Genomic DNA, 24,776 nt, shown 5'->3' on the forward strand with positions numbered 1-24,776 from the left:
AAAAAAGAAAACCTCAGGTGACAGCAATTAACTTAAATATTATTAGTATTCATAGCTCTTACACAGTATGTCCAATCTTGGGCATGTGGGGGAAATACCAATTATATTATACATTGTTACTTAATAAGATTAAAAAACTGATTGTCATCAGGGTTATCGCTGGGGATCAGTGTCTCCTAATAAGATTCTTGCCACAACTAACATGGCCTCACATATCTGACCATATTAAGCGATGTTTATAATTTGTTTAATTTGAAAGGACTTCAGTGAAAAAAAAAATTCCCTGGGGGGAAAAAAAGAGCCAATAGTCTATATTTAATAACATCTCAAATCTATTGTAACCCCTGCAATTTACAAAACATCTGCTAGTGCAGAGAAATAAAACTTTCTTTTGCAGCAAATTGTTATCTTCCTGGTTCTTTAGCTACATGCCAACTGGTAAAGGTCAAGAGGTCAACAAAACAAAACAAACAAACAAAAACCAATTTGGCTAGTTCAGAAGCAGAAGGGGAGGAAGACATTCATTTCGCCTCTTGCCACATTCTCTGAACTGCTGGGACTGAACTACCTCTCTTGTTCGTGGGGATGCAAAGGGAAGCCACAGCCCATATAACGTTATACAGCAAGCTCACACAGTCAGCTGATAAGAGTTCAGAAGTTCCTTTTTAATGACCCAGACAAATTTTTCATACGTGATTTAATTAGTAAAGTGGGAACCTAAAATTAAGGAGAGGATGTAGGGCTATCACTTTCAAACAGTAAAGAGGTTTACAAGTTGGCAATTTATGGATATGATTTGAGTTTCTGTGTTCACTTGGACTCCTGGGATGACCTTAGGAAATTCACGAACCCAACCCCCACCACTAACATTAATAACAGATGTTCATACCTTAGGGGTAGAGGGTAACATGCATGGCTTTCCTTTTTTTTTTTTTAACCACTTTACTGGGGGGAAATAATTAATTTACAGGACAGTTGCTGACACGTGTACAGTCTCTTTTCCCCATAATAAGCGTCTACACACTGGCTCAAGTCCTTCACCAGCACATGCTGGGTATCCAGAGCAAAGGTCTTGGAGAGGCTGGAGGGAGACTGTACTGCTTTAATCCGATTCTTACAGGTTTGAAATACTTGCCCTACGTGTTCGCTGTAATTTTCTTTACAAGGTGGAACCTGAACTTCCAGTAAAGCACCTCTGCTTTAATGACCTGGAGATTCGTCATCGGGAAAATGCCTGCTACTCTCAGGAAAAGGGACGCCAGGGAAAGGAAGGGCTTTAGGGCAGACTGTGTGTGAGAGCAACTGTGCTCATTACAGTGAACACAATTCAGTACACAGGATGTTTTCCAAGTTAGTAATAGGGACTCCTGGGCACCCAGGAATGAAAATAAGGTTGTAGGTTCCCCAAAAAAGTACGACAAACTTCAAATAAAAAAGACAAAGTTTGCTACTTCACATTCAGTCTCTAAGCAGTGTAAAAATGTTTGTTTATTAGCATGACTGTGGAACGTGGAACATACATATTTGTCATTAAAGAACAAAAGATTTCTGTATGAAAGGGGAATTTTTTTGGTGGCACTTTACTTAAATGTTGTTTTATTCCAGGTAATTTATAAACTTCTGTTCCTTCTAAATGAGAAAAGTCAGGTCTGAGCCATATTTATTGTTGAGAGAGAGGTAGGGAGAGAGTGGGAGAAAGAGAGATATATATAGAGAGAGACCTTGCATGTCTGCAAGGTGTGCACATCTGTTTACCTGAATTCTAACCTTTACAAATACTCTTAAAGCAAATGAGGGCAAAGGGTGGAATTTAGGATTTTGAGTGGGTATGGATGGAGTGATCAGAATTTAAGTGAATCTATCCGTCTTGATTCATATACTACCAGGCAGAAAAGGAACAGATATTGGAGAACCTTATCCACACTATCATTAGCATTCTTTCTTAAGAGAGTATTTGAAATTGTTTCTATTTATTTAGTTCTTATAAGCATCCCACATAATAGTCCTATTATTAGCCTTAATTTACCAGTGAGGCAAAACACAGAAAGGCTGAGATGCTTGTCCAAAGTAATACCTCTACGGAGGCAACAGCTGAAATAAAAGCAAAGTTTCACTCTGAAGGGTCAAGAGACTACAACTTTAAGGAGTAATAGCACTAAATGCCAACAGCAACAGAAATGTTCTTTGGATTTTGGAGTTTGATGGTCATTGGTATGCTAGGATAACTTTCAACTCAGAGTGAAGGTGGGAAGCAAGAAATCCATTTACTTTTCCTAAGACATAAATGTACAAGAAAAGGAGCCGTGATATTGGCAGCTATTTCTTGTTTGGTGTACTTGAAAGGAGGTTTTATAGTTCTTGTTGTTGATTTTTTTTTTTTTTTAGTTACTTGTATTTCTAAGATCAACATGTATTTGAGGAGGAAAAGTAACAACAATTGATTAAAAGAGAAACTGAAAAACACATTTTGCTTAAGACAGCTGTAAAAACACCAGTCTGTGGGCTGAAGAGACAGCATAATGATATGCAAAAGAATTTGATGTCCGAGGCTCCAAGATCCCAGGTTTGATCCCCGGCACCAGCCATGATATGCCACTGCTCTGGTTTGCTGCCCTTGTTGTTTATCGTTGCTGCTGTTATTATTATTGTTGTCATTGTTGTTAGACAGGACAGAGGGAAATCAAAAGTGGAGGGGAAGACAGAGAGGGGGAGAAAAAGATAGACACCTGCAGATCTGCTTCACCACCGGTGAAGCGACACCCCTGCAGGTGAGGATCTGGGGGTTCGAACCAGGATCCTTGTGCTTTGTGCTATGTGCACTTCACCGGCCGGGCCACTGCCTGGGACCCCCACTGATGTTTTTGACCCCAAAGCACAGGCACACTACAGCCCTGGGAACTGGATGAGAGCACTTCCAAAGCACAAATATATATATTTTCCCAGGGGGAGGACTTGTGCTGAGGCAAAGAGAAGGAATCGTCAACCTTAGCCCAATCGGCAAGGCCTTTGCAGTCTCATTACACTCATCCAGGTAGATGTGTCAAAATGGAACAGAGCCTCTCTTGGCTTTCCGGGACATCGTTCAGAAGACTGAAGAAAAGAACAGCTGCTCAATGACTGTCATCCGGAGAGCGTGTCTGAAACCAGTTGAAATCAAGGACTCAAATATCTAGCGGGAAGCAGGGGAGGGTTAAAGAAAAAGGGCAGGGGGCCTGAGCCAAGTTGAGTAAACATGTTACAGTGAGCAAGGATCTGGGTTCAAGTCCCCAGTCCTCACCTGCAGGGGCTAAGGCTTCAGGAGTGATAGAGCAGTGCAGACGTCTCTGTTTCTCTTTATCTCTCCATCCCCTCCTCTGCTCTCAATTTCTCTGTGTACTTACAAATAAAAATAAATAAATGAAAGTAAACACATTTTAAAAGGGGAGTAGAGAAATTATGGGAGCACAACAGATTATTGCGTGAGTTGGCCTTCCCTTAAAGAGATAACAAGACAACAATGAACTGTAAAGCTCTTTAGTCTGACTGATGAAATAAAACACAAAGCTCAGAACGCCCTCCATCCTTTGGTATTTCTCCCACAGCTCGTGGTATTCACGTTTTCCATATAGTTTTTTTCTTCACCTCCCCCATCTTGCTCCATTCTTTTTCTGAAAACGCTAATCTGCTTAAATGAACTCATCTGAGTTCTCTGCATACACTCTCCTTTCCCCTTTCCTCCAAATATCATATTTTGCCATCATTTCCTTTCCTTTCACAATTCCAAACTCATACTCATACTCCCTGGGATCACAGGATTTTCTCTTATCAGGCTCCTACCGAATGTTTCCCCTATTAAGTTCCAAGTCCCCCCACCTCCAATCTCCAGATTTTCCTTGCTGAGAGGTCTTTGTTTCCTCTTCAGTGATGTCACACCTGGCAAGCATGCAGTTCCCCAAAACTGGACATGCTTGATTCGATTCAACAGACATCTACTGAGCACCTACTTTATATATTAGGGATGTGTGAAGAGATATCAACGATGGATAAGGAACTCTACTGGTGAGTTGTAGGCAGATTAACTGTGTTATGGACAAAGGATGACAATTCCTAGGAATCATGGGAAGGACTAGAGCAGAAATATATAATCCTAAAGTGGTCTCACCGCTGAAAGAATTTGCCCACATTTACTCCCCAGGTAGCATGGAATTATAATATTACCTAAGTTTCAGCTTCCACTAGAAATTTTGTCAAGTTCCAAATTTTAACATGAGACCATTATTTAAAAAAAGAATTTTCTGAACTGTTGCTTTGCCTCTTAGGATGAAGTCTGATGTCTGACGTCTGACTTCTTCAACCTATGAGATCCATGTAACCCATCTCACTTTTTTCTCTTCCCCTCTATGAATTCTCTCTGAGTCTTGGGTTCTACTCCCCTGCACACAGAGGCTCAATATAACATAAAATAGCACACTGACTTAAAAGAATAATCAAACCTTAGTTAAAGAATAGACATGGTATGAACAGTGGACAGCAGGTTATAATAAACTTTGTCCCACTCAGGAGGGACAAATACTCAGGACTACTTAATATTTGAGTTAATGCTCAGGCCAGAGGTTCTCAGATGTCTGCAGGCATCCAAAAAAAAAAAAAAAAAAAAAAAACCATGGGGGGGGGTTGTTTATAACAGATCGCTGGGCCCAATGCAGAGGTTTTGACTCAGTTAAGTTTGGATTGGAGCCTATGAGTGTGTTTGCCTGAGAAGTTCCAGATGCTCCTCACGCTGTTAAGCCAGGGACATGTGGAGAAATAATAGTGTAAACAATGCACAAATCAACTCATTTACCAAACTGGATACTATTTATATAGGGTCATTTTGCTATTGTTCTGTGATGACACGGGCAACATGAGCCAGTGTCAACATGATATGTCTACATGTGTCAATCAACAGGAGGACAATGGTGTTCTCAGTCCATATGGGGGGGGGGGTCTGTCACCAACTCCAATTTTCATATTCTGATGAATTATAAAGTGCAGAGGACTGGGCTCAAAGTTTTTCACACTTTGGCAAAATCTGTTGTTTTGAAAAATAAATTGTTCATGTAGGCTTGCTCCCTTCCTAGAAACACAGAAGTTTAATATAGAAACTTCAAGTTTCATATCAAAATTAGGTCTTGTTTAAAGGTCTTGTGTAGTTGTTTATCACCCCATAAATGGGAGCTGTATATGAGTTCTTGAAATCATCGAGTCTGGGGCAAGGCTTCACAGATGTGAGTTTCCAGAGAGAACCAGCATATACTGCAAAAGCAGGGTGAAACAGAATGTGTACTTGTTTCTTTTGTTAGTACAAAAATAGATTTGTGTTATTTGCTAGAAAAAAAAATTCTAGCATGATTAAAAGGTTCAGACATTAAGTGGTACATTTTGAAAGTGCTGCATTGCTATATGGCTTCCATTAACATCTGTGGGAGTTAAATCCTCCGCATTGCTATGAAAATGCAATCTACTCAGAGCCTAAGAATATTTCTGGGCTGTGGAATAAAATGAAAACACTATCAGAAAGATAAAACATCAGTGAATCTTTTGCTAATCCCAAAGCACATCTCTTAGAAAAGACACTACCATATGACCCCTACCTGTCCATACTTGGACTATAAATGTCAACATTCCCCATTGCAGTACTTATTTGACCATAATCTTCTCACAGAGCTTTTAAGTCATTTTTGTCACCGGAAACTAGGATGGTCATGTCATCTGGGCAGGCTCTCTGTGCTAATGTAAAACAAACAGACCTGGGCCTCTATCACTATGAAGGACTGTGAACTTTTCTTCAAGAATATTTCCTTCCTTTATAACATGCAAACTAATGACCTTTCTTACAGTTTTTGAAAATACTAAATGAAATACTAAATCCAGAGGAGATTTTCTGACTCATCTATCCAGACAACTTTCCCCTTCCAGGGCAAGTCTCGGCTCTTAGGACTAGAAACAGAAGCAGTAGTAGAGGTAAAAGCACTTAGGGCTTCTAGAATCAGCAACAGCGTGATACTATCAGGATTAGCTAGAATTTATTGTGCACTTCTTGTTTGCCAGTTCACTGCTAACAAGAAAGACGCCACTGCAAATTGAAAAGATTGGCTGCTTCCTCAAGAAAACAGACTAATAAGTACCCACATATATGATGGCCACATCTTCTCTGAAAATGTGCAGCACACTGATCACACACAGTCAGCTGCCGTCCTAGTTAAGCATCTTGCATCCTATTCTTATTTTTCACAAAAAATATCTTAACATGAGCCTTTGAACAGATGATGGGGCAAACAACAGAACAGGAAAAAAATGGAAGTATCGTTGAGCTGCCGGCACCAATGAAAACACTGTCCAAACCCTCTCCTGTGCATGTGTGCGCCGTGATCTCTTTGTATCCTCATAATAACCCTACATATTGGATGATGATTCCTTCCTTCCTATCTCTGGAGCTTCACCACTCCTGGTTTACATTTTCAGACTGAAAGAGACAGAGAGTGGGGTGTAAAGATACCGAAGCACAGAAGTTTCCTTCGATGCAGTGAGCACCAGGTTTGAACCTGGCTCTTGCATGTGGCAAAGCAGACACACTGTCCAAGCAAGACACCACGAGAGTTATTTTGATGGTCTTCTTTTATTTATTTACTTATTTTATTTTTTCCCATTTGATATGAAAAATGAGACTCAGGGAGATTATGAAACTTGCCCAAGATTTCAAAATGAGCAATGGTAGTAGTAGGCTTGAGATTCAAACCCAAGATTGTTTACCTCCAGCAAAAAAATAATGATAACCCCCTTCCCTTTTAGCTTCTGTTCAAAACCATTCAACTAGGATACTTGTTTAGTCACTGATGGTGTCCCTGGAAATTCTGATCTTCTCCCTTCAGCTATGACATGGGCTGCTCAACTCTATATTTTCTTTTCTTCTCTTTGCATCTCCAGGGTTATCACTGGAGCTCTGCGCCGTCACTAAGAATCCATACTCGTGGTAGCTATTTCTTCCTCCCCTGCCAGCCCCCATTTTAATGGATAGGATAGAGAGAAATTGGGAGAGAGAGCGAGAAAGAGACAGAGAGAGAGAGACAGAGAGATTGAGAGAGACCTGCAGACCTGCTTCACTGCTTTTGAAGCTTCCCTCCTGCAGGTGGGGAGCAGGGCTCCAATCCTCATCTTTGCACATAGCACTATAAGCGCTTAACAGGGCGAGTCACTGCCCAGCCTCTGCTGTAAATTTGATGATGCACCTGGGACATTTTGATTTTTACAGAACATGCAATAGTCCCGTGGAAGCCAGTAAGAGAGTTTATAAAATACAAATGTGTTCAAGTAATGATTAAGCATGCTTTTGCCTTAGGAAAGTCATATCTCTCTTAGATTATATTATTTTCACCGAAATTTTTACATTCATTGTCTCTCTATTAATCAGTTGCTTCAAGGACACAGACTTAATTTTTTTTTTTTTTTTGCATCCAAGGTTATTACTGGGGCTTGGTGCCTGTACTCTGAATCCACTGCTCCTGTGGCCTTTTTTTTTTTTTTTTTTTTGATAGAACAGAGAGAAATGGAGAGGGGAGGGAAAGACAGAGAGAGGGAGAGAAAGACAGACACCTGCAGACCTGCTTCACTGCCTGTAAAGCAACACCACTGCAGGTGGGGAGCCAGGGCTGGAATTCGGATCCTTCTGCTGGTCCCTGCGCTTTGCGCCACGTGCGCTTAACCCGCTGCGCTACCGCCAGACTCCCTGGATTTTGGTTTTTTAGATCCTTCCCACCATTTACTAGTTAGGATCCATAATTAGTTGATGTAATTGTATAAGCTCATTAAATTACCTCCAGAATGACTGAACTTGCGCTCTTGTTACAAGACATGACTCGGTTTAGCATTTTATGTGCGTGCGTGCTCAGTGTTCACCGCTGATGAATGAGCACTGAAGGGTGAGGACACTGTTTGGCTCATCTTGGAATTCTGCTTTGGGTTTGGCATTGTGCTTCACACGGAGTAGACATCGAGTGATTAGCAGATGAATCAATGGCTACACAGAATACTTGATTTGGACAAAAAGAATAGAGAGTGCTAATCGTAGGTTAAATGTGTTTATACTGTTCAGTGGCTGCTGGCTAAGTCCACACAAAGCATAGGCTTTATGTGAAGATATTAGGTGCTAGATACAGTAAGGTAGTCAGTCAGCTTTGCAGAACAAAGTAGCTCAGCAAAGAGCATTTTCCAGAAAGATAAAGATGAACCTGATCCCTTCTGTCTGACAAACTACACATCCATGAGGAAGAAGTAGGAAGAGGAGGAGAAAAACTGAATTTGCAATAGGGAAGGGAATCTTTCAGTCTATCAAAAATAACTAACAAATATTTTTAGTAAGGATCTACTCTGTGACCATTTTCTGTGCTTTCCTAGATTCTGCAGTACGTCGTTAACAGGAAAAGGGCTGACCTTAAAGTGAAATAGTGTCTACTTAGACTTAGATACCCTCCTCACCTACTTCCTATTACAATTCTCTCACTCACCCCAAAGCTAACCTCATCAAAGCAAGGACTGCAAAAGCTGAATAAGGGCAAGAGACTGGCATACTTTAAAGATGACTCTTTAGTCACTATCAGACCACTCCATCAGCTGGGGCCCTAGTCGGGGCGTCCTGAGATTCCCAAACAGACATGATGGGCCTAGACCTTGAATAAATCCCTCTCTCCATTCTTCCTGGTCATCTCTATCAGGAACATCACAATAGACCCCTTTGTGGGCCCCCACAGGACTTTGCCCTCAGCTTGGATCAACAATGGTAGAGAATGTTCCATTCTCTGAAGGGAGGCTGGACAACATACTCGATGCTACACCTGAGGAAGATAAGTCCTGAAATTCGGGCTTGGAATGTTCCTACTCATGACCACAGAATGAGAGCTCAGATCTACAGGGATGCAGAGGTTGCATAGGCTCCTAAGCTGAATATGGATCTCAGATCACATCAAATCCATGGGGTTTATAGTTAACAATATTTATATACTTTCTCCATATTTGGGAGCTACTCTCTTCCCTGATCCAGCTTTCTGGTCCTTTTTCCAACCATGACATCACCTCCCCAGACAATACCTCAGATCTACCTGCATATCAGATTTCCAGGGAAAAAAAAAAACTAGTATAGTCACGGGCCCTTTGGAATATAACTAAAATAGGCCTACTAGCTATCTACTCTTCATCTTCACTATTCCAAACTTTAGACTCATGATTAGTCAACAATCTGTCTGGCTTTATATGTTAACTCTTTTTTCAGCCACCAGGTTTCAGTTGCTACCATGATGCCAACCAGACTTCCCTGGACAGACAACCCCACCAATGTGTCCTGGAGCCCTACATCCCCAGAGCCCCACCCCACTAGGGAAAGAGAAAGACAACCTGGGAGTACAGATCAACCTGCCAACACCCATGTTTAGCAGGGAAGCAATTACAGAAGCCAGACCTTCTACCTTCTGCACCCCATAATGACCCTGGGTCCATACTCCCAGAGGGATAAAGACTAGGAAAGCTATCAGGGGAGGGGATGGGATACGGAGTTCTGGTAGTGGGAACTGTGTGGAGCTGTACCCCTCTTATCCTATAGTTTTGTCAATGTTTCCTTTTTATAAATAAAAATAGTAGTAGTATGCTTAGGGGACCAGGAGGTGGTATACTGGGTTAAGCACACATAGTACCAAGCGTAAGAAGTGGTGCAAGGATCTGGGTTTGAGCCCCTGGCTCCCCACCTGCAGGGGGTCACCTCACCAGTGATGAAGCAGGTCTGCAGATATCTATCTTTCTCTCCCCCTCTCTATCTCCCCCTCCTCTCTCAGTTTCTCTCTGTCTTATCCAGTAAAAAAAAATGGGGAAAAAAAGTGGCCGCCAGGAGCAGTGGATTCATAGTGCCGGCATGGAACCCCAAGATAACCTTGGAGGAAATAGAAATAAATAAAGTAAATAAAGTAAAATAAATAAATATATTTGTTATTAAAGCATCAATCAGATTGACATGAGATGTTCTACATTACCACACCCAAAGCAGTATTTACAAAGAAACATTTTATTTTAGTAAATAAGAATTAAAATACTGAATCATAAATTCTTAATAAAAATGATGTGACTGGGGCAGTGGTGCAGTCAGCAGAGAGGTGTTCTTGTATGGCTAAGGTTCATGCTGGTCCCAATGCTACATGTGCCAAAGTGGGCTGCCCTCATAAATATATATACACACATATATTTTAAATAAAAATCTGCTTCAGGGATTTTTTTTTCATTACAAAATGAGTTCAACTGCTATAACGAGATTACTCTGCTTTTCGGAAAGAATATGGTCTGAGAGTTAGGTTGATTAAAACCGCTGTTTCCTTGGTAAGTTAGAAAAGCCAAGAGTTGGGAGCCAGGTGGTAGCATAGCCTGTTAAGTGCACATGGTGCAAAGCGCAAGGACCGCCACCGCCATACGGATCCCGGTTCCAGCCCCCGGCTCACCACCTGGGGAGTCGCTTCATAGATGGTGAAGCAGGTCTTCAGGTGTCTGTCTTTCTCTCCCCCTCTCTGTCTTCCCCTCCTTTCTCCAATTCTCTCCATTTCTCTCTCTGTCCTATCCAACAAGAACGACATCAGTAACAACTATCATAGCTACAACAAGGGAAACAAAAGGGAATAAATAAGTATTAAAAAAAAAAAAAGAAAAGCTGGGGGTCAGGCGGTAGCGCAGCGGGTTAAGCGCACGTGGCGCGAAGAGCAGGCATAAGGATCCCGGTTCCAGCCCCCGGCTCCCCACCTGCAGGGGAGTCGCTCCACAGGCGGTGAAGCAGGTCTGCAGGTGTCTGTCTTTCTCTTCCTCTCTGTCTTCCCCTCCTCTCTCCATTTCTCTCTGTCCTATCCAACAACGAACGACATCATCAACAACAATAACCACAGCAAGGCTACAACAACAAGGGCAACAAAAGGGGAAAAAATGGCTTCCAGGAACAGTGGATTTATGGTGCCGGCACTGAGCCCCAGCAATAACCCTGGGGGCAAAAATAAATAAATGAATGAATAAATAAATAAAATAAACTTTAAAAAAGAAAAGTCAAAGAGTTTAGAAAGTATGCAAATCATTATCATTATCTGATCCAAGCAAATCAGTGCAGAAGCACTGTGAGAGACAAAATATGTTGACAGTGACTAGAGCCCAGACCATACAGCTGCAGATCTTAGTGACTCGACTCGTGTGGGAGCTGAAAGCAAAAGGTCTTTCTAGGGTTCAACCAATCAAAGCTAAGATTTCAGTGAACTAAGCCTGAGCACCAAACCAGACAAATGAACAGTCTGGATACAGAATATAGCAAAAAAAAAAAAAAAGAAGGTCATCAGGATAAGAGGTCTGCAGACTCCATAGGGAGCCCCATCCACCATCCGTAGCATGCCTTTCATTCAGCTAACTCTTTGAGATGCATTAGGAAAAAGGGCTCTGGTGGGAGAGACAGCTTAATGGTTATGCAAAAAGACTTGTATACCTTGGCCACTAAAGGACCCAGGTTCAATTCCCAGTAGTTCCATATACCAGAGCTGAGCAGTCCTCTAGCTTATAAGAAGAAAAGAAGAAGAAAAAAAAAAAGGAGATCCATTTGAAAGATGGTACATACTTGCCCCTGTTAAAGATGAATGATTTTCATTAAGTTTTGAGGAGTCTTAAGTAATGTAATTCAGTTTCTTATGCTTTCCAAGCTCACTTTGCCACATTTTTTTTTTAACACAGAAAATTCATTGGGGAATGTTGGCATAGGACAGTGTAAGACCGTGAGCCAAACCTAGGCTAGCAATGAACGACATAGGGAGACAGTCCTGTGGGCAAGGCATTAGTTACACCAAAGACCAATCATATCCCTTCATTTAAAAAAAAATTATTTATTTATTTTCCCTTTTGTTGCCCTTGTTGTTGTTGTTATTGTTGTTGTAGTTATTATTGTTGTTGTTATTGATGTCGTCGTTGTTGGATAGGACAGAGAGAAATGGAGAGAGGAGGGGAAGACAGAGGGGGAGAGAAAGACAGACACCTGCAGTCCTGCTTCACCGTCTGTGAAGTGATTCCCCTGCAGGTGGGGAGCCGGGGGCTCGAACCAGGATTCTTATGCTGGTCCCTGTGCTTCGAGCCACATGCGCTTAACCCGCTGCGCTACTGCCCAACTCCCATATCCCTTCATTTTACAGTCACTTATGTAGCATAATCATCCAGTTTCAGAACACTAGTAATAACTTCAAGAAACAAAGCATAAACTCATTAACAAATCATTTATTATAGCAAAATAAGCATGCCACAACATAAAAGTATCTGAAAGGAGGAAAGAGGTAAGGGATGGTCTTTCTTTGCCTCCAGGATTATCCCTGGGCTGGATGCCAGCACTATGAATTCACTGTTCCTGGTGGCTTCCCCCCCCCCCCAATTTTATTGGATAGGACAGAGAGAACTTGAGAAAAGAGGGGAAGATAAAGAAGATAGAGAGGGAGAGAGAGAAAGATATACACCTGCAGACCTGCTTCACGGAGTGTGAAGCAACTCTCCCTGCATGTGGGGAGCCAGAGGGCTCAAACCGGGATCCTTGCACCTTACCCCTGGGTTCCTTGTGCATCATACTTTGGGTGCTGAATCCTGAGCACTACTGCTCAGCCCCTGGGATGACAGTTCTTTATAGTGCTAAGCTTAATAGGTCAAGACTTAAGAATTGAACCTCTTATGTATGTATGTATGTATGTATTTATTTATTTATTCCCTTTTGTTGCCCTTTTTATTGTTGTGGTTATTGTTGTTGTTGTCATTGTTGGATAGGACAGAGAGAAATGGAGAGAGGAGGGGAAGACGGGGGGGAGAGAAAGACACCTGCAGACATGCTTCATCGCCTATGAAGCGACTCCCCTGCAGGTGGGGAGCTGGGGACTCGAACTGGGATCCTTAAGCCAGTCCTTGTTCTTTGCATCACCTGCTCTTAACCCGCTGCGCTACCGCTCAACTCTCTAGAATTCAACTTCTTAAAAACATTACCTGTTGTTTACTTCATATATATATATATTATGCACTATTAGAAAAATATGGGAGTCAGGTGGTAGCACAGCGGGTTAAGCACACGTGGTGCAAAGCAAAGGACCAGCGTAAGGATCCTGGTTTGAGCCCCAGGCTCCCCACCTGCAGGGGAGTCGCTTCACAAGCGGTGAAGCAGGTCTGCGGGTATCTTTCTCTCCCCCTCTCTGTCTTCCCTTCCTCTCTCCATTTCTCTCTGTCCTATCCAACAATGACTACAACAATAAAAAATAATAAGGGCAACAAGAGGGAATAAATAAATAAATATAAAAATATTAAACAAAGAAAAATGTATACTATATTCATCTGTGTAGGAAGTATTTTAGCAATTACTGTTTTTTTTTTCATGTATACAATTACTCTTTTACTCTTTTTATTTTTTTGTCACCAAGGCTATTATTGGGGCTCAGCACCTGCCCCACTCACAGAAGGGAGCCAGTCTTCTCCTATTTTTTTTTAGAGGTGGGAGATGAGAAGGGGGGGAAGGAGAGGGAGTGAGAGAGGAGGGAGAGGAGGGGGAGGAGGGAGAGGGAGAGGGAGAGGGAGACCTGTGCACAGCTCCAGCATATTAAGAAGCTTTCCCATTGTATGGGAGGACTGGAGCTGGAATGTGGGCCCTCCAACATGCTAATATGGTATTCTAGAATCTGTGAGATGTGCCACCACCTGGTCCCTTATAGCTACTCTTAGAAACTGTAAACACACTCTCTCTCTCTCTCTCTCTCTCTCTCTCTCAGGGTAAGCTATGACTCAGTCCTCTGCTTTAGGCCTACAGTACCAAACCTCAACATACTGATGACATAGACTTGTTCTTCTGTAAACACTGGTGGGTTGAATTACTTACAGAGAATGAATGTTCTGACCCCCACTGATCTCATCGACTATTACATCACCTTTCTTAGGTCCTGATATTATATCTTTCATTGTTCTCTCATGATTTTATACAAGAGAATCATTTAGTAACTTGAAGCCCTCTATTATTTTTTTTTCTTCACAGTCCCTAATATAATATAGTACACAATGGAAACATGTTTGCCGAACAAATGTGTATATTTGTAGAGGTTCAAAAATCCTCATCAATTTAAAATTCAACTATTTACAAAGTGTTCCACATTTACAGACTATACACCCGAAGGCAGCAGGTTTAATCTTCTTTTACTTTACTTCTTAGTGAGGTTTTCCATGGAATCTCTCTTATGAGAACAAAGGGACATTAACTTGCTTAACTCTGTATACTAAGAGGCCTATTTTCACTACCATAACACATAGATAGATAGACAGATGATAGATAGATAGATAGATAAACAGAAAGATAAAACTGGGGCTTTGTAATTTTTACTTCTGTTGCCTGCCTCCCTACTTGAAATTAGATAGCTTCTCTAACTTTCAGAGCACATGCTTAGAAACTTGGGTCAAATTCCAAGATAGCTTTGTGATATGTGATATTGAAAGAATCTTTCCTCTCATCTGTAAATAAAAGGGGTCAAGGCATTCCACAGACTTATTAAGAAGATTAAATGAATTAATAACTGCCACAAATACTTGCCAATCAACAGTGAATGAGTATATAAATGACTAAGTTCTATATAAATGAATTGGTTCTATTGGAAATGAACCATCTTGCTTTTCTCACTGGGTTATCTAAATTATATATATTTATAGCTTATACTTTCAACTAGTGGGTATCATACTTTACTGTGCATCTGAATTTCTTTGTGGAAACAGACGAATGAAACTCAGTGTCCAAATTTCTAAATTAGAGCGAGTGTAGTGGGGACTGACAATTTGTGTTTCTGTCCAGCTCTCAGGAATTGCTGTTCCTACTGGCCCAGGAACTCGGCTTTAAAAGCCCCTGCTTTAAACACTCAGGACCTGTGACTACACTGAAATCATATTTCTTTCGCAGACTCCAACATGTTAGCCCTATCAGCTACCATTCTCCTCCATGAAGTTTTCTTGCCTTAAACTGTGTATGCCAGTCAAGAGATGGCTTTGCTTCCTTCTCTGGTTACCCTTTTTTATGGTGTCCAGCCTTGTTAGAAACAGGGTGAATGTGAATGATGAATTCTTTTTTTTTTTAAATATTTATTTGTTTATTCCCTTTGGATGCCCTTGTTGTTTTATTGTTGTAGTTATTGTTGTTGTTGATGTCGTTGTTGGATACGACAGAGAAATGGAGAGAGGAGGGGAAGACAGAGACGGGGAGAGAAAGACAGACACCTGCAGACCTGCTTCACTGCCTGTGAAGCGACTCCCCTGCAGGTGGGGAGCCGGGGGCTCGAACCGGGATCCTTACGCCGGTCCCTGCGCTTTGCACCGCGTGCGCTTAACCCGCTACACCACTGCCCAACTCCCGAATGATGAATTCTATGGAGGTAAAAAAGCAAGAAAGAATCGCACCCTCTGTGTTGCTTCCTACTGACCTCAAGGAAAACCCACCCAGTGTATTCAGTTTCTGTCTTCCTAGTGGGCTAGTCCTGAGTCTGGATAAGGAAACCTGGATTCCTGGGCTTTCGTTCTTCGTGTACTTGTCATTTTTTATGCATACCAGAAAAAAATGCTAGAACAACCCCCCACACACACACACAACTAGATATTTTAAAAGGTATTTGGCCTAATGGAGAAACAGGATATGTATTAAGATTAAAACATGAAGACTATATATTAAGATTAAGGATATATAGATTTAATTAGAGTAAGACAGACTATGGATTTGAATTTCAGCTTGAATCACATTAGATACATGCCCCAAACAAGGAACTTAATGTCTTTGAGTCTTAGACATCCCCTTTCAACTAAACAGAATTGCATTACTCATTTCAAACAACTGAAAGTTTTAAATAACGTGCTATATGTTAATAATGTAAATAGTACCTGCCATAAAGAACATCTGTATTCATAGGTTTTATTATTTGTAGTAATAGTAGTAGTAGTAGTAATAGTAGCAACAACAACAACAGCATCAGGTTTAAATCTAAGAAATTTTCCATTTTACAGAAGGCATGTCTCTAAAATAAAATGTGATGGTTTCATCAAGTAGACAATGAACCAATGTATAGTGGTTTCCTATAGACTATTTAGGTCTCAATGCCTGGTTACTGGGCCAGATGTATGCTGGGTTCTCAATAACTATAAAGTAGTTGAGAAATAACATCCATTGGGAGTCGGGCCGCAGCGCAGCGGGTTAAGCGCAGGTGGCGCAAAGCGCAAGGACCAGCGTAAGGATCCAGGTTCGAGTCCCCGGCTCCCCGCCTGCAGGGGAGTCGCTTCACAGGCGGTGAAGCAGGTCTGCAGGTCTCTGTCTTTCTCTTCCCCTCCTCTCTCCATTTCTCTCTGTCCTATCCAACAACGATGACATCAACAATAACTACAACAACAACAACAAAAAACAAGGGCAACAAAAAGGGAATAAATAAATATTTTTTTTTAAAAAGAAAAGTAACATCCATTATCTGCTAAAAGGTATTAAGACTGATGTCTAACGACAGAAAGGGGTCCTGAAGCAATGAACATATGTCACAAACATAATTTATAAGTTTTACTGGCATTTCAGTTTCCCCAACATGAACTGGTTTTACCAAAGGATATTTGCTTCAGAACTGAGTGGGAACAAGAAAATCTCACAAGAGAAACATAGGCAAAGTGGAAACATCAGCACAAATCAACTGGGCAACAGTGGCTTGACAGAAATACTGAAAAAATTTGGATGCCATCTGTTTGGAGTAATACTTGATCTTTTATTTACTACTTGAACTCCAACCTTCCATTGAGCTTGTGATCGTGTAAATTCAACCAGAGAAAACAGAAACAGATCTCTTTCTGTGAGATGTCTCCAAAGACAGTCTGAAAGCTGGATTGCATCAACGATTGGAGAAGAAGGACAAAGACCCCATGTGTTACAGCTCAGGCAGGCAATTCAAAATCAAAGAAAATAACTTCTCTGCAAGAGAATTTTCAGAGTTCTGATGAAAATAGTAAGCAAAGATTACCTAGAGGTAATTGATAGTAAAGAAGAAGATTGTTCAATAAACAGATTCATGAAATATTCACAGCATCTAAAATCCACACATTTTTTTTTATTGCCGCCAGGGTTATTTTGGGGGCTTGGTGACTGTGTGACAAATCCACTGTTCTTGATGTCCATTCCTCTTCCTTTTTTCTTCTTTTTACGGGTTAGAGAGAAATGGAGGGGGGAGAGGTAGAAAGGCAGAGAGACAAGCCTGCACAAAGTCTTCACTGATCATGAAGCTTCACCCCTATGGATGCTGACAGGGGCATAAATTTGAGTCCTCGTGCATGATAACTAGTGTGCTCTCACCTCCTCTGACACCCCTACTTTTCCCCCTGAAGAGAGAGAGACAGACAGAGAGACTGACCAAAGAATCACTTTCTCATTGCTGAATTCCTCCTTTTTGTTACATAGTGCTCCCATGTGGTACACACATACACACACACACACACACACACACACACACACACACTCTACACATTCACCAAAACATATAAAAATCTTAATCTTCATTTACAAATCAGAGTTTTAATATAAAGATGAACTCAACAGTGGTTCTTTTGATATGACTAACTACCTGTTGAAATCCCATTTGGACCCACAATTTTTCTAAATACAAAGAGAGAGAGAGTCAAAAATAGCAGCAACCATTGGAACAGGTGCTAGGAGGCAGCCAGAAGTAGAGATTCACACACTTTGTTCTCTTTCCATAGGGACGAATATTCATGGAAAATAACAAGGTTTGGGGAGCTGGGCAGTGGCACACACAGTTAAGCACACATAGTATGAAGTGTAACAACCTTCTCAAGGATCCAGGTTTGAGGCCCCTGGCTCCCACCTGCAAGGGGTGTAGCTTCACAAGTGGTGAGGCAGGCATGTAGATGTTTGTCTTTCTCTCTCCCTCTCAAGTTCCCCTTCCTCTCTCAATTTCTCTCTGTCCTGTCCAATAAAATGGCCACCAGGAGCAGTGGATTCATGGTGCTGGCACCGAGCCCCAGCAATAATCCTGGAGGCCAAAAAAAAAAAAAAGGAAGGAAAGAAAGAAAGAAAGAAAATAGCATGGTTCTAAGAAATATGAAGCTCTGGATAAGCTATCTCTTGAGGTAAATGTAGACAGAAATAAGTGATACAGTAAGAAAATCACAAGGGAGGAAACAAAAAGAAAAAGGTCTAGTTAATAAGCTTTTTGTCTGAAAATAAATGAAACCATGCATATTAGTGCAAAGACATGCACATGTAATGGTACACACACTCTCTCTCTCTCTCTCTGTCTCTCTCTCTCTCTCTCTGCCTTAAACCACTTACTACCTCTATGATACTCCCAACTTAAATGTTTTGTTTCAAAAACAATTGACATGTACTTGAGTTTTTTAAAATTTTTTAATTTTTATTCATTCCCTTTTTTTGACCTTGTTTTTTATTATAGTTATTATTCTTATTATTCTTATTGATTCTTATTTGTCATTGTTAGATAGGACAGAGAGAGATGTAGAGAAGAGGGGAAGACAGAAAGGGGGAGAGAAAGATAGACACCTGCAGACCTGCTTCACCACCTGTGAAGTGACTCCCCTGCAGGTGGAGAGCTGGGGGCTCGAACCGGGATCCTTCTGTAGGTCCTTGCACTTTGCGCCACGTGCACTTAACCCACTGCGCTACCACCCGACTCCCCTGACATGTACTTGATTGTAGAGTTTAGACAGTAAAGGCTCTGACCAAGAAGAGGTTGGGTATTAGGAGGAAAAATATGAAATAGGGAGGGGGCAGACTGAAGGAGCAAAATAAAAAAAAATATTTTTATTTATTTATTTTATTTTTTATTATTTATTTTCCCTTTTGTTGTCCTTGTTTTATTGTTGTTGATGTCATCATTGTTGGATAGGACAGAGAGAAATGGAGAGAGGAGGGGAAGACAGAGAGAGGGAGAGAAGTTAGACACCTGCAGACCTGCTTCACCGCCTGTGAAGCGACCCCCCCCATGGAGAGCCGGGGTTAGAAGCCCGATCCTTACTCAGGTCCTTGCGCTTTGCGCCATGTGCGCTTACCCCCTGCGCCACCGCCTGACTCCCTACTTATTTTATTTTTAAGAACAAACATTCTTGTTCTTTTTATTATTATTTTATTATCTTTATTTATTGGCTAGAGATGGCCAGAAATTGAGAAGGAAGTGGGTGACAGAGAGGGAGAGAGACAGAGAGACACCTGTGACACTGCTTTACCACTTGCAAAGCTTTCTCCCTGCAAGTGGGGACTCGGGGCTTGAACCTGGGTCCTTGTGCATCGTAACTCGTGTGCTTGACCAGGTGTGCCACTACCCGGCCCCAAAAAAAAAAATTTAAAGAACCACCGTATAAAATAAATATGACCTAAAATCTTTAGAGAATTAAATGGTATTCACTACCTTGCAAGCAAGGATACAGGGTCTTCTAACTCTTGGCAAGTCACAAATGAAGGGAGACAGGAAGATATTCCGTTATCTATAGAAGCTAAGGCAAGTCTGTCTCCCGGTACAAGAAGCAGACCCCTGGGAGTCCTCAAACCAGTCCTCCCCACTCTACAGACAGACCTTAACAATCAAACCCTGAGAGTCTCTTAAGTCCCAGCTCAAACCTCTGAAGGAAAAGCAGCTGTGGAAATTTCCCAGTGCTACCAAGATAAAAGAGAAAGCTGCACTTACAAGGAGAGGAGGAACATAGCAGGAGAAACGTCAGTCAAGGATCAGCCAGGGTCTCCTGAAGGAAGGTGTGGAACAGGTGAGCTCAAACAGCTGCTCACTTAGCCAGTAGGTCAAAGACAATGCAGCTGCTACTACCGCCTCACCTGGGACTTCTCTGTGCCCTTCTATCTTCCCCAATCCATTGCCCTGGCTCGCTCCAGGAAGACTAATTTAGCTTCTAGTACTTGATCTGCTTTATTGCTGTTTTATTGGTTTCACAAAGAAAATCCCCCTCAGTCAACTTACACACACACACACACATACACACACACACACACACACACACACACACACACACACACACACACACACACACGACAGTGCCACTCAGCAGGCACAAATCTTAATTTCCTCAACAGCTTTTCTTTCAGAAATCATTTGAATTTCAACAATGAAAGAGTCCAGGCGAAGTTCTCTCAACTCAGGGAAAGCTCCAATCTAAAAGCCACCCACCATTAATAGGAGAGCAATCACTGTAATGTGACAGACTCTCTTCAAGGACTCAGACTTGGATAGCTTTCTTTAGGGACAATCACTCAGAAGATAAAACAATGAGAGAGGAAAATCCTGTCCCCCTATCTTTCCCATCCCCCAGGCCTAATCCTGCAATAGGCAGTAAATAACCCCCAGAAGCATGTTAATGGCAGTCAACCAAGATGTACATCTGCTACATTTGTAGGCTGGTGTTGACATGTAACTGCCGGATGTTGAATTATTCACTTCAGTACTATCAGAGACTGCTTAGTTCAAGGGCAGGGACATTTGGGAAGTTTCATCTTGGAAGTGAGAAATAAAAACAAAACACAACAAAAATTACTTCTTTGCATATGCTAGTCCTTTCACTAAAAGCAGCAGAAACTACAGACTATGTGAAGGAGTTAAATTCTCTATCTTTAAACTGGAGAATCACCTTCTTGGGAAAATGTGTGGTCACTAAGCTGTTACTATCACAGGTATGCAGTTACTTCTCTCCTGGGATGGGGACAATGGGTGTAGAGTACAGATATTACCTTGAGAAGGACCTAAGTTCAAGCCCCTGGTCTCCAGTTCCAGTGGGGAAACTTCATGAGTGGAGGAGAGGGCCTGCAGGTGTCCCTCCCTCTATCTCTATCTGTGGCAGTCACCCCATTAAAAAAAAATGGCCACTGGAAATGACGGAGCCACACAAGCACCAAGCCCCAGTGACCTCCCTGGGGAAGCAAATTAGAAAACAAAATTTCACATCTCCCCATGACAGATGGGGTCCCAACCTCCCTCACTGAGACTTCAGGGGAAAATCATATGAGAGAGTAAAGAGACAACTAACTATAATTTAGACTCTGCAAGGACCAAGGTGAATCACAGGGAATTCAGAGAGGAATGGGTAGACACAAATGAGCAGGGGACAGCTGCATATGCCATTAGAGGCTCAAAGAATACCTTAGCAAAAGCATTCAAGGAAAAAAAAAACTGCATATACCACTAATACTTAAAAAAAAAAAAAGGGAGTCGGGCTGTAGCGCAGCGGGTTAAGCGCAGGTGGCGCAAAGCACAAGGACCGGCATAAGGATCCCGGTTCGAACCCCGGCTCCCCACCTGCAGGGCAGTCGCTTCACAGGCGGTGAAGCAGGTCTGCAGGTGTCTGTCTTTCTCTCCTCCTCTCTGTCTTCCCCTCCTCTCTCCATTTCTCTCTGTCCTATCCAACAACGACAACAACAATAATAACTACAACAATAAAACAACCAACAAGGGCAACAAAAGGGAATAAATAAATTAAATATTAAAAAAAAATTTTAAAGAGCTTTCTAACAAGGATTAAAAGCAAAAGGCCTGAGGGCCAGTCGGTGGCACACCTGGTTAATCACACACATAATAGTGTGCAAGGACCCAGGTTCAAGTCCCTGGTCCCCACCTGCAGGGGGAAAGCTTTGTAAGTGGTGAAGCAGGGAAGCAAGTGCCTCTCTCTCTCTCTCCCTCCCTATCTCTCCCTACCCTCTCGATTTCTGACGGTCCCTACCCAATAAATACATAAAGATAATTTACAAGAAAGTTCTTGAGGAAAAAAAAGCTTAAAAAAATAAAAACAAAAGGCCCTCCTGCTACTCCCTCTCCATCTTCCTCTTCCCTCTCAATGAATATGGCTATTTATTTTGGATAGAGGCCCAGATGCCAATTATTAAAGGGAACAAAAAATGTATTTTGAAGAAAAATACATCATACTGCTTTAAACTTAATGAATAGACACACACTGGCTATATTTCATGTTCACTTGGATTATCAACAGTAATGAGTGAATTTGAAAGCAGAGCCTGACCACCCCCTCATCTGCAGCCCTAGTCAGGGAATCCTGGGATTCGCACACAGATATGATGGGCCTAGACCTCTAACAGATCCTTCTTGTCACCATCACTGGTCATCTCCATCAGGAACAACATAATGGACCCCTCTGTGGACCCCTGCAGGACCTTGCCCTCAGTGTGGATCAATAGTAGGGAATGTTCCATTCTCTAAAAGGAGGTTGGACAACATGCTCTACCTACTACCCGAGGAAGATGGGTCCTGAAATTAGTGCAGCCTGGAATGTTTCCAGCAGTGACCACAGCATGTGAGCTCAGACCTACAGGGATGCAGAGGGCACAGAGGCTTATATGCTGAGTATGGGCCCCAGATCAAATCAAAGGGGTTTACAGTCAGCAATATTTATGCACTTCCCCATATTTGGGAGCTGCTCTCTTCCCTGATCCAGCTTTCTAATCCTTTTTACAACTATGACACCATCTCCCTAGACAATAACTTGGGTCCACCTGCATACTAGATGTCAGGCTCAAGCAAAAACTAGTAAAATCACAGGCCCCTTGGAGTATACCTAAAATAGACTTACTAGCTTTTTCCAAAGCGGAGACCCCAAATCTTCATCTGCAATATTCTTGCCCTGAGGTTCATGATTATCCAACAATTTGTTTGGCTTTATGTCTTAACTCTTTTTTAGCCATCAGGTTCCAGATGCTACCATGATGCCAACTTGACTTCCCTGGACAGATGACACCACCAATATGTGTTGGAGCCTCCCCTCCTCAGAGCCCTGCCTCATTAGGGAACGAAAGAGACAGGCTGGGTGTATGGGTCGACCTGCCAACACCCATGTTCAGCAGGGAAGCAATTACAGAAGCCAGACCTTCCACCTTCTGCACCCCATAAGGATACTGGGTCCATACTCCCAGAGAGATAAAGAATAGGGAAGCTTTCAAGGAAGGGGATGAGATACAGAGTTCTGGTGGTGGAAATTGTGTGGAATTGTACCCCTTTTATCCTATAGTCTTGTAAATATTTCCATTTTATAAATAAAAAATAATTTTAAAAAAGCAGAGACTGAGTAGAAAAAATTTTCACCTCTGATTACTAAGTCCTCATGGGAGACTTGCCTTTGGACTTCATTCTCAAACACGCACACAGATACAAGTGCTGAACTGGCTAAAGATAGCACATGCATTTTAGACAAACACGTACAGTTTAATTTTACAGCAGCCAGGATGATTTAGACGTTCAACTTAGGGAAATGTTCAAGTTTGGGAGCTATCATCATCACTAGTCCAGTTTTTGGGTTCTATTCTCAGTTCTGACTACATCTTCCCAGACAATATTCTTTTATTTTTATTTATTTATAAAAAGGAAACATTGACAAAACCATAGGATAAGAGGGGTACAAAACTTCGCACAGTTCCCACCACCAGAACTCCGTATGCCATCCCCTCCCCTGATAGCTTTCCTATTCTTTATCCCTCTGGGAGGATGGACCCAGGGTCATTGTGGGATGCAGAAGGTAGAAGGTCTGGCTTCTGTCATTGCTTCCCCGCTGAACATGAGCATTGACAGGTCGATCCATACTCCCAGCCTGTCTCTCTCTTTCCCTAGTGGGGAAGGACCCAAGACAATATTCTTAATCCACCTCCATTTTAATTACCAAGCTCAAGCAAAAATTACTATTCATGGGCCCCTAGGAACATGCCTAAAAGACTTCCTAGCTTCTTACCACCCTCAAATCCCTTTTCTCGCCTGCTCTATTCCTACCTTCTAGTTCCTGTTTATGAAACAGTCAAACATGGTTCCAGAGCTCATGAATATATGAGGAGCCAACATGCACTGACAAAACAAAGGTTCTCAGAGGACACAGATGAGACACCTATTATTACGGAATAACTCTACCACCATTCCCTTACCTAAAGAGAGGGTGAGGCTATTAGCAAACAGAAAAATGCTTTTCTTTGTATTTATCTACTGGGCAGAAACAGAAATCAAGAGGGAAGGGGGAGACAGAGAGAGAGGCAGAGATACCTGCAGCACTGCTTCACCACACAGGAAGCTACTTCCAACCCCCTACAGGTGGGGACCAAGGGTTTCAACCATATGTGCCCACACTTAGGCCCCAGGAAAAAAAAGTTTTTCTAGAAAACAGAAAGTGTGTGAACTATTCATTTGTTTTATTCAGACAGAAAAAAAAAAAAATCTCTAAACTACAGGGATGGTTAAGTACTCTGCTCCTCTGTGTGTACATACTCAAACTAGATCGCTGCACGGTTTTCAGAAATGGTCCCTACATGGTGCCCTCTTCTGGCAAGCACATTAATTCTGAACTAAATCAGAGTATCAAAGCACTAGAGGCTAAGGCGATGCTGTGCCCTTGCATTAGTCCTTGGATCTTTCCCTTAATCATAAACAGGATCATGATTGCCTAAGCTCCTGCCCTTCTTGGAAGAATCAATCACCCCCCCCCCACACACACACACACACAATGCCCACCATTTCTGACCCAAAAGAATGTAGTCTGGGTGGACACCACCAAGTAAGTGAAGTTTCTGCTTGAGAATCTCATCTTGACTCTCAGATTGGAGGCCATCCTTCCTTGTCATGTGAAAGAGCCCTTTCCTCTGCAACTCAGATCCCCCAGCTAGGGATTATACTGCTTCTCTCTTCAGAGGATGAAACTGGTGTAATTGTTGTCACTCCTGC

The 24,776-nt window shown here is 42.0% G+C and overlaps 1 protein-coding gene across 1 annotated transcript in view; it reads right to left on the bottom strand.

Annotated features, from left to right (window-relative positions):
* ANK3 (ankyrin 3) overlaps positions 1 to 24,776 on the bottom strand; it is a 306,521-nt gene that overhangs the window by 242,083 nt on the left and 39,662 nt on the right. The window lies entirely within an intron of this gene.

Source organism: Erinaceus europaeus, chromosome 1, assembly GCF_950295315.1.
Source record: "Erinaceus europaeus chromosome 1, mEriEur2.1, whole genome shotgun sequence".
Classification (NCBI taxonomy): domain Eukaryota; kingdom Metazoa; phylum Chordata; class Mammalia; order Eulipotyphla; family Erinaceidae; genus Erinaceus; species Erinaceus europaeus.